An 18,947-nucleotide genomic window follows, 5' to 3' on the forward strand; every position below is an offset into this window, starting at 1 on the left:
CATCTGTTACTTATTTTGGAGCAGCCTCTATCACATATGCAAAAGTCTTTTGCAGATAAATTACTGCATTTCAAGCTAAAATTACATATAAAGGATTTCATTCTTTAGAAGAAAATTCTTTACACAGTTATCACAAAAGGATCATGTGGGTTCCCCACAAAGGAGTTAGGCATCACACTGTGTGTGCATAAATGTGTGATCAGTTACTGGAGTCGTTGCTATCATAATAGTATGCATGCTTCTTTATTTGAAGACAGAGATGCACAGCAACATCCATTGAGGGTCTAGACAAACAAAGGCCTCCTATTTGCCTCACAACTGGGAGCCTAGGATTTCTAGGTTCCTATTTGGAAAACGCATTGTGTACCCACTTCATCCCACAACTTCTCTCCCAAAGCCCAGAGAGTCAGCAGGAAGATAACGTGCAAGAATACTTGCTCTGTATTTGCATTTTCCGCGTACCAGCTTCTTTGCCCCTCCTTCCCACTTGGTTAAGTAGAGCACTAGACACATAGCACCCAAAGACCAGCTTTTCAAATCTGGACAGTTTTAAAATCCTGGAGTGTATGGCAGCACTAGAGGACCCTTCCATCCCTTCTCTCTGCTCCCATGGGAAGAGGAGTGACTTATCTGAGACTGGATACAAAACTATACTCCCTATCAGAGACCCAGCCTCTTGGAAGTTCCTTGGACCTGACTCCCCACAAACAAACCACATTCTCCTTTTTGCTTCCTGCTGCCTTGTCTGCACTAACCAGAGAAGCTGCTCTGCTTACCGCCAGGCAAGGCCAATTCAGGGGGAAATAAAGCCCACTGGCCTCAGGTTCAAGCCCCATTCTCCAATCTTTTACTAGCAAGAAAGCCTTTTTTTGATTCACTATCTGACCGCTTTTATTTAGTTACCTATCTCAAATTCAGAGAGGAAAAGAGGTAAGTTGTCGGGGAGCTTGCGAACAACAACTGCCCTTGATAGCAGTTAACTTACTGTATTTTAATGTTTGCTTGGTCATATAACTTCTAGCTAGAATATAAGCAACTTGACAGCAAGCCCTTTTCATCTTTGTAAACCCTGGCTTAACACATAGTATTAAGCCACAGTTAAACCAATGTCATTTGTACCTAATAGAATAGTAATGATAACCTAGTGTTAAAAGATTTCATTCAAGCAATTAATCAGCTGTATTAATAGATATAAAATAATTATCTGGGGAAAAATGCCATATTGTTTGACTGATTTAATCCAATGGCTATTAGAAGGACTGAAGTGGGGGGATTAACCTCCCCTCCTGCTTACCCCCACCCCACTACCTAATTTCCTTCTACCACATACACACTATTCTAATTTAGAGAATGCTATAATTTTCAACTAGCTATTGTGGATACTGAGTAAATAATAAGGTACTGAGTATGTAAATATCACATATATCAGCACTCTCTAGTCTTTTCTTGAAGAATAACACTTTGTTATTTCCCTAAAGTGTTTTCAATTATTTTAGACCCAAGGACTAAGCTGGGAGGTGCTTCCCTGTTTTTGCCCTCACAGAAAGAAGGGAGGCCCCAGGAGCAAGATGATACGGACCTCTGAAAACCTTCACAGTCCTGGTAGAATCTCCTGAAGTTACACACACAAGCTTGAAAATATTCTCGACATAAAATCTGAGTCACGCTGAACACTTTTCCCATAAGTATATGTGGCTTTCAGAGGGCTGTTTCAAGTAAGTTGTTGTTCTTAGTAATAAGCATTAAATTGTCATAAACAAACTGGAAAACTTAATTTTAGAGTCACTTTAAGACAAACAGGCCCCCATGAAGGGAACCAGACCAACATGGATTATGATATCCAGAGAGAGGGCTGAGCAGCTCTGAGTGAACAATTCCTATTTTTTGTTTCAGCTACCCAGGGATGAATCTCTGTCACCTATTTTGTTGTTACTGTCATTGCCTTGAGGGGTTACATAGTTTCTGATAACAGGTTGTTATGGTCAAGTCCTTTCATCATTACGCCTGTGATGCCCATGTTCTCTCTCAGATAATTGGAGTAAGTAACATTTTTTTTCTTGCTGAAAGAGACTACTAAATAAACCTTAAAAACCGTTAACAGCACCAATACTTTCTCTTGTGTATTCTGACCCATTAACTTGACTAAATCCACGAAACTAATCCACTAATCTAGTTAACTAAATCAAATCACTTCAAATAACTTGTCTCTCATCTTCTTCTTTATTAAAAGCAAGCATGGGTTTAGTCATACATCTTTTTGGGTAGAAGAAACGATTGAGGGAGTAGAGGTGTTTACCTAAGGTCTGGTTTAGTGGTGGGGCAGGGGAGGGTGGATCATGGAAGAGCAGTAATAGAATACAGATGGTCCCTGACTTAACAATGATTTGACTTAATGATTTTTCAACTTTAAGATGGAGCAAAAATGATAAGTATTCAGTAGAAACCATACTTTGAATTGTGAATTTTGATTTTTTCCAGGGCTAGCAATATGTGGTACAATACTCTTGTGGTACTGGGCAGTGGCAGCTCCAAAGCAGCCCCACGACCAAGAGGATAAACCACCCATACATTTACAAGCATTCAGTTTTACACTTTCGGTATATATTCAATAAAGTACATGAGATGGTCAACATTTTATTATAAAATAAGCTTTGTATTAGATGATTTTGCTAAACTGTTAGCTAATGTAAGTGTTCAGAGTACATTTATGGTAGGTGAGTCTCAGCTATGATGTTACAGGTAGTAAATGCACTTTCAACTTATATTTTCAACTTATGATGGGTTTATAGGGACATAACCCTATCTAAGCTAAGGAAGATCTGTAGAAGGCTTTGGAGACTGAAGAAGATGAACAAGATTGGCCAAAGACTGAGAGGAAGACGGGAGGGACAGTCAGTGAGAGGAGGCAGGGAACACTGGGAATGTGACCTATTGTTATCGGGAGGATGTAGGGTTGGCTGGCACTGATGTTCCATATAGCATGACTTGTAGACTGTTTTGTAGCTTTTCTAGCAAACTTCCCTCCTAGGCCACCTCCATATTGAAGTGAGGTAGAACTCCAACTGAGGGAGAATAAATAACCCAACTTGTTTGGTTTTCAAAACAAGATGTCCCTTTTGCTGCCTGAGATTGAAAATATATGCATCTGGCTTTAATATAAACTATATCTAAACTCTGGACACTTGTCAGAGAGCTTAATCTAGCCCATTGTGTGCAATTTTCTTGTATTTTACCTTGAGTTGTTTTCAGGAGTAAGCAGGATATAAATTATAAATAACACAAACTTAAAGAACAAACCCTTCAGCTCCAAGGTTGACAGCACTATTAGATATCCCAGGATCAGAAAGAAAATTTGCTTGTACTTTCTTTGCTCTGTTTAACCAGGCAAGAACCTGTTGTCTATTTTAAAAAGATTTTTTATCCACAATCTTACCTTAAAATGTAAAAGTGTTGGCGTGAAAAAGAATTGGCTCCAGTTATCTGGAAAACGTGTTTATGTGGAACTCCTCATTCCCCAGCAATGTCAACCAAATGATGTGTCGTTACAAAAAGCATTGATGCATAACATCAGAGACAGTTGGACCCACGACATTTCATCACACGTATGCTAGCATTCCACAAGACCTTGTTCTGCCTTCTTTACCACTGCTGCAAGAGCCGAATTAAATATCCGGAGCTACCCCTGCCAATTAAATGGATAATATTTTGATTTTTGAATCTCTGTTAGAAATTAATGCATGGCTACATGGCAAAGGAAAAGGAAGCAATGGGGGAAAGCCTAGGCACATCAAGACACTATCATTTTATATAAAAGTACTTACATTTTAAAATAGACCGCAATGAGTCATTAGAAGAAAGATACTGCACCTTTGTATTACAGTGTTACTGCCCTTAATGCTGAATGTCTTCATCAGCAGCAGAAAGGGAGGGAGAAGGTAGCATTGCTCTTCACTGACCTCTCAGGCATTATTCAAGACCATGGCCGCATCATGCAAATATTTAATCAGTCCCTGAAAATTGTCAGCAAGAGGCAGTTAGAGGCAGCATTCTTCATTTATTACTGGCATTGCCGTAATAGCACTTAAGAAATATAGATGGGCACACTAATCCCCTGTCCTTCAGCTAGACGACTAGGAATTCTCACTCCATCAGCAAAATGTTTCTGCCCAAATCAAGATATAAAGTCCTGAAGACCATTTCATTTGAGAAAATGTGAAAAAGGACTAAATGATGGGCACAAAACCTTGAAATTGTTGATGGGGGTTGGCTTACAAAGGGCTTTTGCTGACCCTCAGATTGTTAAATGTCCCTTTTTCTGATGATAAAATAACAGAGCTCCCTAAAATCATCACCTCGATATTTTTTTCTAATCTGTCCAGGAGACCTAATCCAGACCACCACGGAAACCATCCAGACAGAGAGGCTCAGGTTCCAAATCACAGGACCTCTTCTTATCATGTCCGTGTTGTGGGTTCAAGTAGGTCGCTGGACAGCCATGTCAGATGAGGACACAGTGGAAGGGCAAGGCTGCATAAGAAATAGAGTTTTGCAATCCAGAGAGGCTTGTTGATCATAAATTTAGACAAGTCACTTAAGAACAAGGAGAACATACAAACTGCTTTATCTACACAGCTACTGTCCCAGAATAATTGTAAACAATGCCTTGCTACTCTGAAATGTCCCAGTTTGGGTTCTGCATTATCAGGGAACACCATCATTAGAGACACCATTTATAAAAATGACCTTCTGACTGAAAAATGTATACAAAAAATTTTATAGAAACACTATGGAGATAGCTAAAATAGGTTCTGTTCACTAAAAAGCCAGCTCTGGTAAATTGGCAATAAAAGGTAGAATATTAGAAAAATGTTAACCCTTTTAAAATTGCTATCTTAATTTCTTCATCTGTGGGTTGGCAATAGTGGTAGTAGTAAGGAAGTTTTGTGTGTGTGTGTGTGTGTGAAATTATTAATACCTTCTAAAAGGATTTAGAAACTCTAAGTAACATTTTATACAAAGTAGTATTATTACAACTTGTTGTAATTGATTAAAAAGGGCTTTTTTAAATTGAAGTATTGTCGTCAATTTATAATGTTGTGTTAGTCTCTGGTATACAGCGTACAGCATAATGATTCAGTTACACACATATGTACCCATATATTCTTTCTCATTACACGTTATTACAAAATACTGAATATAGTTCCCAGTGCTGAACTATAGGCTTTGTTGTTTATCTACTTAATATATAGTAGTTAGTATCTGCAAATCCCAAATCCTCAATTTATCCCTCCCCATTTCCCCCCAGTAACCAAAAGTTTGTTTTCTATGTCTGTGAGGTCTATTTCTGTTTTGTAAATAAGTTCATCTGTGTAAAATTTTTTAGATTCCACATATAAGTGATATCATGGGATATTTATTTGTCTTTCTCTTTCTGGCTTACTTCACTTAATATGCTAATCTCTAAGTCCATCCATGTTACTGCAAATGGCATTATTTCATTCTTTCTATGGCTGAGTAATATTCCATTGCATATATATACCACAACTTCTTTATCCAGTCATCAATCTGTTGATGGACTTTGAGATTGCTTCCATGTCTCAGCTATTGTAAATAGTGCTGCTATGAACATTGAGGTGCATGTATTTTTTCAAATTAGAGTTTCCTCCAGATATATGCCCAGGAGTGGGATTTTAAAAGGTTTACAATGCATTTGAAAAGGCTTGAGGCAGGAGATGCATTTCTGAATGACTGTCAGACACTGTCTTCTGTCCCAGGAAGAATGTGTGGGACAGAACATACACACACACACACGTGCACACTCCCGATGAAACCAGACCCCAACAAGTGTATCAGGGCACAATGAGAAACTCGAAGTTTTGTGTTTTTGTCCTTTACTTGAGGGAATGCCGCTGGTCTGGTGGAGCATTTTTGTCTTGGGAAATTGTGGCCAGGCAGAGGAAACTCAATAGTGTTTAATTCCTTACAGAGAGCTCCTTGCTTTTCCCTGGAGAGAGGGCCTGGAGAGTTGGCCTGGAGAGAGTAGTTGTCCTACCAGACTGGTTGGGAGTGAAGGGTCCACAGTGGGTGCCTTTGGAGCCTGGAAGCAAAGCATGGATGCTCCTCCTGGAAGCAGAGCTGTGCGATGGTGAGCCTTTGGCTGTTTCAGAGTCCTGCTGGGGTCTCTTTAACATCCCCTGGTCACTCTCTAAATCACACCTAGCATGGAAACCACTTCACCACCCTCATTTTATTTCTCCCTTTTTTGTCTATTGCTGAAAAATGCATGAAAAACCTGTGAAGTATAACATAAGAGGGCCTCGGATGATGGTGATTTTGTTCCTCTTCATTCAAGAGGTAGGAGTGAGCCCAGAAAAGGGTAACAGGAGACCAGGAGGTGGAGGCCCCATTTATTTCCTGGTAATGGCTCCAGCCTGAGTTGCCTTGTATCCACTTAGACCCACACAACAAGTTCACTCTGGAAATCTCTTCAGCTTGGCTGCGTGCGGATGTAATCGGACCTGCTCTGGGCAGCCCTAATTGCAAACACATTTCTCTCCCTCCGCGGCCATTCCTAAGCAGGCAGTGGTCAGGGCCTTGCCAGGGTTTTCTGGCATCTTTTGCCTGCTTTGTTTCCAAATCTGCATTTTTCTATGAGAAAAGATGTACGAGAGATTGTAAACAGGATAATTATATGGCAATATGATTTCCAATGCAGGCTTTCCTTGTGGATTATTTCAAATGTGTAGGGGTTTGTTTTGGTGTGTTTTTTTCCACTCTGCCTGTGAGTCAGGGAGATGAAATGCTGTTTTGAAAGCACAAGTATATGGATCCACTAGAAACCTCCTACGATGTTAAGACGTTTTATGAAAGATTATTGGGAGGAACCACAAACAAAAGAGGAGAGAAGGGAGGGAAGAGTAGGTACACAGACTCTGACGTCTGGCTCACATCGCTGTGGACATGGGGGCTGGACAGTGTGTCCTCTCCTTTCCAGAACAGCCTGGAGAAGTAAGAAAACATGCAACAGCTGCAAGTCCAGAATGTTACAAAGTTAAAAGTTATCTTGCCAGAGGTTGGTGGGTAGGTGGTGGGGGGTGCTGAATATGATGATTCTTTAAAAGGACACATCCTCCTGTCTGTCCCTTATGCCCCCACTAAACTTTCCTCTGCAGTTTGCGCAGTCCAATGACATTACTCATCCCAGGTAATGTCAAACACATGCTCAGCCTCCGTGTTGCCTGTATAGACACAGCACATTGGTTTATTTGGGTACATGAAATCATATGATTTGTGGAAGTTCGAGGGAAGCGGCATATCAGGGCCCCCATGGACAGCCATGCAGGCTGTGGGACCCAACCCCAGGCTGCACTGGGCATGTGGACTCTGGCGTGGTTGATGCCCCTGGAGCTCCATGGCAAAGATGCCCTGGGATGATCCGCCTTTTTTTCACTGATGGTTTGTCTCCTGTGCCAGGTTCACAGCCTGGCATATATTAGGTGCTCAATACATATTGTTTAAAAAATTGCTAATCTGCCACCAGAGAATTGAGCTTGTTAGTAACTGAAGTACCTCTGAAAAACAAACTGTTGGTTCATTCCCGCAACAGCCAGGGGTGCAGGGACAAAGAAAGCACCATCCTGCTCTCAGGAAGCTATAGTTGAATGAGAAAACCCCATGTACAGAAGTTGTGTGAACACACGGGGAGCACAGAGGAGAATCAGGAAAGGTTTCACACAGCGGACGATCTGGGCAAAGCACACTTGGCAGTCTACAGTCCCAAATGGCACAGAAAACAATGCCAATATCTGATCTCCGTCATTTCCTTCATTTTCCGGGAGAGGGGGAGACAGCAACTTCAGATATATTAGTACCTCGAGTAGTTTTTAATAACAGAAACTACCATGATGTTCCTGTGTGTCTCATTCAAACATAACAAGTCCTCTTTCTGAAGAATTCTTCCTTCACATATTGTGCAACAGCGTCCTGCAAAAAAGTCAGGCAATCCAAGGTGTATGCTTATTACTTGAGCGGCCTTGACAACATTACTTTTCATGTGTGGTGATCCCTGAACTCTAAAATGGGGTAGTAAATGTCAAGTGCCCATAAATGCCATTCCCTCTCTCATTGTCCCCACCTGAAGGTACCCTTGGCATGTGGAATATTTTGTAAATAACCTACTTGGAGAATGGTTGGTAATCATCACATGCAAACAAACAGCTGCAAAAATTCTTAGATGGCTAATAGCTTGCCTCTTATTCTTCTCAAACCTCAACAATAGCACAATAGCTCTTTTTCAACGGCTTCCTGAGGGAGGCATGGAGTGAGACTCTAAAACATCAACCGGGAATGTCAATGGTTTACCATTATCTTTTCCAAAGGAGCAGACTCTTAATACTATCAATGACCACCTCAACAACTACCAACTGATAATGCAAATTTTTGTAACCAGAAGTACTCTTTAGGCATTCCATTTTTAACATTAGTAAGGTAAATGAACTCTTTCACAGAGTTGTTAAAATTAGGTATATTCAATAAGTTGATTTTTTCATGACTCCAAATTATGTCTTCATTTTAAAAGTTCTTGACTGCTGTCTAATTTCGCTCTAGGAACAATGTAAAAATTGCTGAAAAGAGTTTCAGGAAAGTACGTTTGAAGGAACCACTTGAAAGATGTTTAGCAATCTCCATCATTCACAAAAGTAGAGGCAATAAGAAAACTCAGATCAATGACATTTTAGTTGAATCTCAGGTCTCATTTACAGCAGTTCAGTTGAATTTACTTCAGCTTTCTTCCTGGAAGACTTTTCTCATGGCTGCTAAGTAACATATTCCCTTTCTTAGTCTGGTGGTTGTGTTATTAATTGTCATCAATATCCGCCCCCAAGTAAAACAGAATAGGAAAATAAATTAGAACCTTATGTAATTAGACCCTAGCTAATACATTGACTTAATAGCTCAGCTATTGTTAATTCTAGATTATCCATCTGTAGATAATGCATAAGACAATAATAATAGAGCATTTATTGTGTGTCATTTGCTTTAGTAGGTACTGAGAAATAAAGACAAAGCTATCTGAAGACACTTTTTTTCACTACTATATCTATCCTCAGCACCTAGGATAGCAGCTAGTACATTGTTGGGTCTCAATAAATGTTTGTTGACTGAATAAAAGACCAAAGAAAGGACAACCTGGATCTTTCCATGTGCTCACAGTCTAGTGGGGAAATGGACATATACCCCATTAATTAAATACCTCACTGCCCATCATGGTCTCTTTCCAACCCCTCTTCGTGATCTCTAGACTTTCTTTCAGGCACCTTATAAAATCATTTTTTAATTCCAGAGTAAAATGGAAAAACAGTTAAAGTGAAAGAGGCTTGGCTTTTAGTTTCTGTTTCACTGCTAGATGTGTGAGTTCAGACAAATTATTTACGAACTTTAAACTTTAGTCTTTGAGTTATCAAATGGAGGTAATAGTACATGCCATGTAGGGCAGTCTGGATAGTTAAATGACATTGTATAAAACCCCTAACAGGGGTTTATCACACACTAATTACTTAACTAACTCAGTTCCCCTCATGTATGCCTCTCTTTCTTCCTCCCTAAGCTTCCTCCCCTAGGCTGCATTCACCTTTCCTAGGGATCATTGTCTTGCTAAGCACTCTAAGCCAGTGGTTCCCCACCCTGGCTGACCTCAGAAGCACTGGGTTCAGCCCAGAACTATGGAATGAGATTGTCTTGAGCAGGTCTGAAAACCCCCTGGAGTCTCACTCTCATCCCAGCTGACTGACCAGCTGTCTGGGAACCAGTACTCTCCATCAATCAAATGAAGGATGAAATGAAATGGTTCTCAAACTTGAGTGCTTCAGAATTAACCAGAAGGCTTGTTAAACTATCAGTTGCTGGGTCTAACTCCCAGAGTTTCTGATTCAGTAGGCCTGGAGTGTGGCCTAAGAATCTGCATTTCTAACAATTCCCCAGGGGATGCAGATGCTTCTGATGCAAGGACCACACTTTGAGGTCTTATTTAAGGTCTTGCTACTCATAGTGTCATCTGCTGACCAGCAACGTCAGCATCTCCAGGGAGCACCTTAAAAATGCAGATCCTCACTCCCCATCCCAGGTTGACATTAAGGTTTAAGAAGCACAGATTGAGGGAAGAGTTACATTTACGGAGAGCTTTAAAATGTAGGTTCTTGGGCTGCATGTACTAATGGTTCTGCTAGAGTCCAGGAATCTGCATTTTAATAAGCTCCCCATGGCATTCGGATGTGTGCAGTTCCTGAACCACACCTAGAAAAGCACTGCTCGAGAGCTTTGCTGTGGCCATTTGTTAGCTGCAGAGTCAGTAATGGTGCTTGCTACTGAATATGCTGCATTGAGCCTGGCCAGCCTTGCTAGGTGTCTTGCTGTAGCAAGGGTCCTACCAACCAGACAATCACATTGTATTTATTTTTTTTCTACATATCAGTCAGAGAGATTATCTGTGCTCCCCAGCAATCTAATCATGGCCTGTTAGAATAAGATAAGGATTGAATTGGATTCATTCTGAAGACATATATTGGAAGAATGTCTGAAATCATGACTTATACCCATTAGTCAAGGCTCTTTTGATTCCAACAGAAATCCACTCTATCTGGCAAGCACACAGGCACAAAATGAAAAGGTGAGTCTTCTAGGAAGATACAAGCCGTATCTAACAAAAACAAAGGAAGGCAGTACAATTGGACTTCATCTCTTGATGGTCTAGAATTGAGATTATTCTCTGTAGCAGACTATATTTTCCAAAATTGCCATGGCAATATTCCTGAATGTTACCACTCCTACACCAAGAGTTGTCTCTTCTTTTGGAACTGCTTGGGCTTTTGCGACTGCCTCAAATGACAGAGGACCATGGTGGAAGAGTGCCATGACTTGAGAAGCAAAGCCGTGTCACAGAAGGTGAGGTGGCTTCCACCTGGCACTTTCTCGTGGAATTTGCCTCTCTTACGCTGAGCCTCGATGTAAGAAGTCCAGATCTCCTGAAGCTGCTTATGTGGGAGAGATCATTTCAAAATGCCACGTAGAGATAGAGATGCCGAAGGAACCCCAGCTCATAGCTGTTTGAGTCTTCCCAACCCAGGAGCCAGACAACGTGAGACAGCAGTCGTTAGGATGATTCCAAGGATACTGTCTGACTGCAACCACATGAGGAATTCCAAGAACCACCAGCTAACCCCAGAACTGCTAGAGATATGAATAATTGATTGTTGTTGCTTTATACCATGAAGTGCCAATAGTAATGGGAGTGCTCTCACTGTTTGTCTAGAGCTCTGTGATTCTGCCCCTCTGTTTCTCTCTGTGCATCTGCTTTAGTCTCCCCATTCTGTCTACAGATCAGGCTCATGCATGTGTTTAGGTATACAAAACAATATGGCTGTCAGGTCAGACCACAGGCCTTACAGAATTGCTGCTTAAGCTTTACTGTGCATAGTAATCACCTAGAAATTTTGTTAAAAATCAGATTCTGATTCGGTAGTTCTAGAGGGGACCTAGAAGTCTGCATTTCTAATAAGCTCCTAGGTGTGATGTTGTTACTGATCTGGGGATCACCTGACTTTGCCATTTGCTCACTCACTCTCTCTCCCCCTCTAACTATCTTGAATCATTTGAAAGCAAACTACAAACCTCGTGATAGTTTACCAGTAGATCCTTTGCATAACTCTTCCAAGAAAAAGAACATTCTTCTATATAATAAGGATTCTACTACTTATGCCAGAAACTTAATTTATTTTTTAAAAAGCCTTATCTAAAATATAACCCATATTCAAATTTTCTCATTTGTCTCAAAAATATCTTTCAGAGGAGTTTTTTTCCACCTTTGATCCAAGAGTCAATCATGGATCATGTATCTTTGATATCCTATACTCTAGTATAGTTGTTCCACCTTTTCCTGAAATGCCTTTGATATTCTTGGAGAGTCCAAGCTAGATGTCTACTAAAATGCCCCATAATCCAGATTTGATTGCTTCCTCATAAATAGACTCAAGTTTTACATTTATTAAAAATACTTCATAGCTACCAAGGATCTATGTCATATTATAACACATCAGGAGACTCATAATATCATTTTGCCCCTTTTCTGGTGACTAGGTTGGATCACTTAGTTATGGTGATCCTTAGTTATGGTGATGTCTTGTGTTCTTTTTTAAGTACAAAGAATTTTTTTCAAAAGAGGCCCAAACTGATTTCCTTTTTCATCTTATTGGTTAGAACAGATCATACAGTCACCACTAGCACACTCATTGACAAGGAGAAGAATATCTTATGACTGGTTTAGGTCAATCATGATTCCATCCCTGGGGATGAGGAGCAACCCAGCCTCCCTGGAGGTGGAGGTTGTTAACCAGTGGGTGAATTGACAAATGAAGGGAGTTATTAGCCTGGAAGAATGGCATTTGGGTAGACAACCAAGAGTGTGTGCCACACTTACCTAATGTTACAGAGCTAGTTAGAAGAACTGCTCTCTGATTCCTAGTTCAACATTGCATGCTGCCTCCTCAGGAGATTAAGGATTTATTGCTTATAAAATACTTTATAGGTCTCTTGTGAGAAATCCAATATTTATTTGCTCTGTAAGATAAAAACAGAAATTTATTTTTTCTTATTTTCTTCTCAGCTTGTCTTAATCCATGACTCTTTATAGTGTGATAATGATATAGCCACATATATGCTCTGCAGAAAAAAACCACATTTTTCCTTATAAAATGGGCCAATAAGTTACACACAGAATAAGTTCATGAAATGTAAATAGTATAATTTAAAATCATTTTGCACTCTATTATTCTTTTAAGAAGTTCTAGAGATGGAAAATCAAAAAGAGCTATAATTCTATCAGGAGAAGAAGCCAAAATTGTGGATGCTTTTATAAAGTTTATCAGGATCATTAATAATGATCATCCAAACTTCTGGCATCTGCAGAATTGGGTTGGATATTTGCAAAATGTAGTTTTCTTATGAGAATTCTGGCATTTTGGAATATTGCTCCAGCTGGAAACTAGATATGAAAAACATTAAGCTGATTCTGGATCTCAGAAAAGATTTAATTTAATTCTGAAAATCAAATGTAGTGACTTGGGCTAGGTACAAGGGCCACTGGTTGTGCCATCCAAGTGATACTGTCTTCCAGCTGTAGTAATCTATTGCTCTTTGCCTTCAAAGAAAGTAGGCTAGGCAACTCTCCACACCTTATGATTTAAAGGGTTCAAAGACGGCTCTTTTAATAGCTTGTACCAGTCCCTAAAAGCTTTATCAGGAGTCTTAAAGTCATTCCACACCCCACTTCCAGCAAAGATCTCTACCCTCACCTAAACCCATCCTCCCTGGGCCAAAGCGATTTCCTCTCTCTTTCTATCTATATAATGGGCCCAAAGTCAACTCTACATAAGCCTGAGCCACAGTTACCTTTCCTATCTCTCTGAAGTATCAGCGAATATTTTATAGCAATAGAACTTCAGCTTCTATTGAAAGCTAAGTGCATAGAGGCCCAGGCAGCCATGTGTAGAATGGGCTTTAGGTGGAGGAGAGGAGTAGAGGTGTGTGGGGAGAAGAAGAAGGAAGAATATTGAAGGCAGCCTTTACCTGCTTTACAAATTTGCCAAAACCGGGCTTCCATTTTTAGAGCTCACCACCCTTTCTGTTTTCAATAACCCTGACCTCGACTGTTGTGAACCCTTTCTTTCTTTGTTGTAATCTTGACTCCAGTAGAATGGTGCTTGTGATTTATCTAACCTTGTTTCACCCTGAAACAAAGAAACAGGAGATGGCCAAACACCACAGAGGACTGTGGGGTTATTTTTGTATGGGCACCAAACAAGATTTCCACATAGATTTGTCATCTCTCCCATACAATGAATGGGTTTTTAAAACATGGGGAGATTTCTCAAAACTATTATTCCAGCTATTTTGTTCTTTGGCATTTACCCATATACCCCAAGAGAGGTAGATATGAAAAAAAAAAAAACAGTATTTGACCATGTAGCTATAGTTACAGGCCACAGACTGCCAAGGGAACAGAAATTTAAAGATGAATGTAATATGCAACTTTGCCCTGATTCTGTCTCCCTGGATAAACTCTGCTCACCACTTAAATCTAAGTGTTTCCCAGCCCTAGATAATTGACAGGCAGTGGGAGAAGGTAATATCAAGTAGAAATTGAACACTGAATAAAAAAGCAACTCCTTTCCAAGAAAAATTCCATTTTATTGTGAAATGATAAAAATGCCCCTTTCTTTTGTTTAGATAAATTCCAATAGTGTTTGTGCTGATTTCTCCACAGGGAGAAAAAGAGACTCCTTGAAAAGCCATTGATACAAAAAGACTCAAGTTCAATTTGGTTTCATCCTGCAGGTTTGAAGTAAAACAATTCTTTGTGAGGATTTATAAATAAGATATTCATTAATTAAGCTTTACAATATCACTTTGAAGTGAACACTACTGAATCCATTTAACCAGTGATGAGATTCTGGCAGAGAAATTGAGCAATTAGACTTGTTCAGTAAAGCATTTAAAAGCCTAGGAAAAGAATCCAGGAATTTCCAATGCATCGTCCTCCATACTGAATCCTCCTCAGTTTTAGAATCAGATATTCAGCGTGTAATTGCAGTAAAGGACTTCTACTGTGATGGAGATAGAACTGTAAGTATAACCTAGACGGACTGTTTATAGTCCCAGTATTTCGCATTTGAAATAGCTGTCTAATACACATCACATCTGGAAGAAGAGCGTTCTGGGAAGTCCATGAGTGCTTTCAGAGGCCTTCCACAGAGCTGAACATCTGTGCTGACCTCTTCTCCAGTTCTGAGACTACCTCTGTCCACCATATCAGGGCAGCTGCTAGACAGTTCTGATACGCATGGCCCTAAAGCATCTCAGACATCAAAGGCTTTTCCCCAAGGCCAGCCTAGTGCTCTAACTCTGATGTCACTCTGCCTGCCTCTGAATCCTTTCTTTTCACACCCCACCGAAATCCACGTATGTCAACTCACTCTTGGTCCCAAAGTCCAGCTGTTTTTTTTGTTGCCATGTCCCTTTCAGTCTTATTCAGGACCTGATTATAGTTCTTTGTAATCTCTTCCTTCAGTACGGCTTTCCTCCCTGTCTGTCGTTCGGTCTATTGCAAAGATGTCTTTCATTTTGTCATGACGAACACCTTCACTGCCTGCCCGTCACCCTTTGGTCCAAGTCACTTTTCCACTTGAGCTTCAGGGTCTTCTCCCCTGATGTCCAGGACCCCTTAGTCTCATCTCTTACTCAGGCAAGCAAGTCCTCTCCGAGTGTCCAGTGGCACAGCCATCTTTCTTTCACTTCTGTACCAGTGCTACTGTGACACATCCCTCAGATTTCTTTTTGTGTCTTCAAGATCACTGCATCTATTGACCTTTAATTGATCTTAATGCCCCATTTCCTGTCCATGCTTTCCTTGTGCAACTTTGCACAATGATTCAATAACTATTTATTGCAATGTCCTATGTACAAAGCATTGTATGTAATAAGGAAGATCCAAGGATAATTTAGATACATCCTGAACTTGAGGACCTTCCTGTCTTGTAGAGAGGTCAGACAGGGACAACAAATAATTCCAGTACACAGAAAGTATTACACACCACTAACATGATACTGATAAGGTGATAATGGAGTTCAAAACCAGGAAAAATTACTTCCAAAAAAGGTAAACAAGAACTGAATTGGGAAGATTTCATGGAAGAAGAAGCTTCTTAGCATAGCCTTGTAGACAGGTATACCAGACAAAGAAAGCTATTTCAGGTATTAAAACAGTACCAATGAAAGCATAGAGTAGGGAGGAAACCAGGAGTAACAAGATGGGGCAACGTTCAGGCTGGCTAGAGCCTGGAATATGTGGAAAGATGTTGGGGAAAGAAATATGGACCCAAGTGTGCAGCTTCGGGATGGTATGCTAAGGTGTGTAAACTACTGTTTTGAAGCCATTAAAGCTTGTGATGAGGAGCAAGATGATCAGAGCTGGACACGAAGACTAAGCAGGCACTGGGACAGGCACAAACAAGAAACAAGGAGTTTCTGGAAACTATTACAACCACTGAGAACTGGAACTCAGATAGTGACACTGGAAACAGGAAGGAAGAAAGATCTAAAAATGATTCTAAAAGTAGAATCAACAGAAATTGGCAACTGGCTGAATTAGAGGATAAGAAGGACTGGGGAGGAAATTGACTCCAAAATTTTATAATAGTGCCGGTATATGGATGCACTAGGTAGATAGTTGCTCTTTTATTCAGTTAACAAATACTTACTGAGCACCTAATGTGTTCCCAAAATGAGGCAAGAATTTGGAGATACAGCAGCAAATGAGATAAATAGGCTCCTACCATGAGGGAACTGCCAATCTAAAGGAAGAGCTACATACATAGAAAAAGTGTCAGAAACACTGTGAGAGGTGCTGGCTCAGACTACAGTGGGTGCCCAAGAAGAGGCTGGTTAAGTCACTAGCTGGATGGAAGTTATCCTCGGAGAGCAGGTTGAGGTTGTCTCAAAGCTGGCTACCCAGGACCATACGTGCAGCTTTGGAGAAGCCCTCTTCCTCTGAGAAAATTCCTCTCCCACCCTTTGGATTACATGATTACATGGATTACACTGAATTCTTTCTTTCATTGTTCACTATTGCCCAAAAGATTTCATTTCACTTGTACTTGTATCAGCTTATGTGACCTGTGGTGGGAAAGATAGGGAACTGGCATCTTGATGCCTTGCAAGGAGTTCTAAACTCAGCCAGTAAACCAGACTTGCTCTCTGATTCTCCCACTGACCAGCGAGGTGAATGTTAAGTATTTGACTTCTCTTAGCCTCAGTTTTCTTATTCATAAAATGGTGATTTTTGTTAATAAAAAATCTGCTTTACTTATATTTTGTTGTAAAAATCAAAAATAAATATAAAAGCAATTTGCAAAACAAAATATTATCAGTTACAGAATATTACTAAGTATTTCTGTTTTAGTCAGGATTCCTACAGAAAGCAAATGGCACATTCACATTAGATCAGAGAGGAGTTTATTTACAAAGGGACTATTTTCAAAGTGCAGGCAGGGTCCGGGAAGAGAGCAGTGCTTCAGGACAAGGAACATCAGAGGAGCTGTTGCCACATCTGGGCTCAAAGGGACAAGGAGTGTGAGTCACTGTAGGATAAGAACTGGGAAAAAGAAAGTCCTATGGATTACAGAAGGCTGTCTGCCGGCAACACAGCAGGGGAAGCCCAGGAATTAAATACCTCTGTCATGCTTCTTTCTGCTAATCAGTTTCCAAGAGCCACTGGCCAGACCCAAGCAGAATGCAGAGAGGGAGAGATCCTGGTTGATGTAGTCCATCTAGATCAGCCTCTGGCGTCCGTGAGCTGGGTGGAGAAGGCATCTGGCCCAGCATTAGTGGTTATCTGTTAGTCAACTTCAGTGAACATAAGAGTCACTGGTGGAGCTTGTTACACGTGAAAGTCCTATGCCCTCAGCAATATGGCATCTTACTGAGCATCCCACTGATTCAAATGCCCATAGTCAATGGACCACATTTGGAGAATACTGAAGTAGGTAGAATAATGTCTAGCTAGGCTAATAAGTTATTTCAAAGAGCTTAATCAAGTTATTTTCCCATATGTTGGGGGGATCTTATGGGTAAGATCAGACTAACCCATTAGGGAAGAAAACATTTAATCCTCTTCCCAAGTGACCTGTGTATCTTGAAGACTGATGTATGAGCCTTGAGAATTGCATTTTTCTAATATTTGTCCCTGGCACAGTTCAAAAGGGCTCTAAGACCTTCCTTTGATTTCAGTGGGACCCAAATCAGCTAAGAAGAGAGACTTTGGTGCCACAATGTTATGTTTCCTTATGCATTTGTTTAAGGAAATTATACAGAGTGTCACTCCATAGGGAATAGTTTTTTTCTTTTTTTTTTTTTTTCAGTATCCTGTTACACTGGAAATCACTGCATTTTTTCCGGCTTTGTATCTCCAGCACCAGTACACTATATAGATGATAAGGGCTCAGTAAATGTCAGTAAACATCATTTTATTACTGGACAGAAAGGGAAAATGAATACAGTTTAAATGTATGTCATAAAGTCTAGTGTGTGTTACCAAGAAAAAAAAGCAAAAAAAAAAACCCAAAAAACCTTTCTTTTAAAAAACTATCCTCTCCACTTCCACTTAAAACCAAACCTAACAAAAGTTCAAACAGGTTTTTGAGATTGCATGCAGTTGCAGGATTCTCCCAGCATACTGAGCAGGTCCCTGGGAGAGAGAAGCCTGCAGATCTCATTCTGTCACGCCTCCCAGGCTCCCACCTAATGTTTTGCACGTCTGTGTAGTTGTAATTCAAAGTAACTGAATTTTTTAGAAATGATTAGCTTGTGAAGATAATGCCACTGTGGAAATGTAGGCTTCTCTTTTTAAGAGTCTTCCCGCGTTCCTGTTGTATACCTGTTTTCCTGTGTGTGTAACTCAAAAATCCAATCTTAGCAACTAGATTACATGGCTTCAGACTAAGAGTAAATTTATTTCACTCCAGTGGACACTGTCCATGCCACACCTGTTCCCTGAGTCGGATATTAAGCATTTCATGCACACCTACACATACTCTTGGGTCAAGAATCACAGCTGTTTGTGATTTAACTATAACTGTAACCCCCAGTGTGAAATTGAACTAAAATAGTCAGTTATGAGACGTTAAAATAAGGACTCGTGCAGATGATCCTTTCATGGTCAAGCCTTAAAAGTGTAAAATAAAGAATGAGACAATTATTCCATAATTTTCAAAAGTAGTGAGCACAGTTTTATTATTTTCTGAATACGAATCAAGTTTTCAAGATTTCTTCTGTAGAATGAAACAACCTGTGACCACTGAAGATTTTTTTCCTGCACTTTTTTCCTACTTTTATATCAG

General features: G+C 40.2%; 1 long non-coding RNA gene across 2 annotated transcripts in view; it reads left to right on the top strand.

The window, feature by feature from the left end:
• LOC140696599 (uncharacterized) overlaps positions 1–18,947 on the top strand; it is a 75,256-nt gene that overhangs the window by 43,847 nt on the left and 12,462 nt on the right. The window contains exons 3-4 of one of the 2 annotated variants that reach the window (XR_012073096.1): positions 1,544–1,715; positions 1,894–2,038. This is a non-coding gene — a long non-coding RNA (uncharacterized lncRNA). The remainder of the gene's footprint in view (positions 1–1,543; positions 1,716–1,893; positions 2,039–18,947) is intronic. The other variant, XR_012073097.1, reaches the window with a different exon arrangement.

The sequence above is a fragment of the Vicugna pacos genome, chromosome 5, assembly GCF_048564905.1.
Source record: "Vicugna pacos chromosome 5, VicPac4, whole genome shotgun sequence".
In the NCBI taxonomy this organism is placed as follows: domain Eukaryota; kingdom Metazoa; phylum Chordata; class Mammalia; order Artiodactyla; family Camelidae; genus Vicugna; species Vicugna pacos.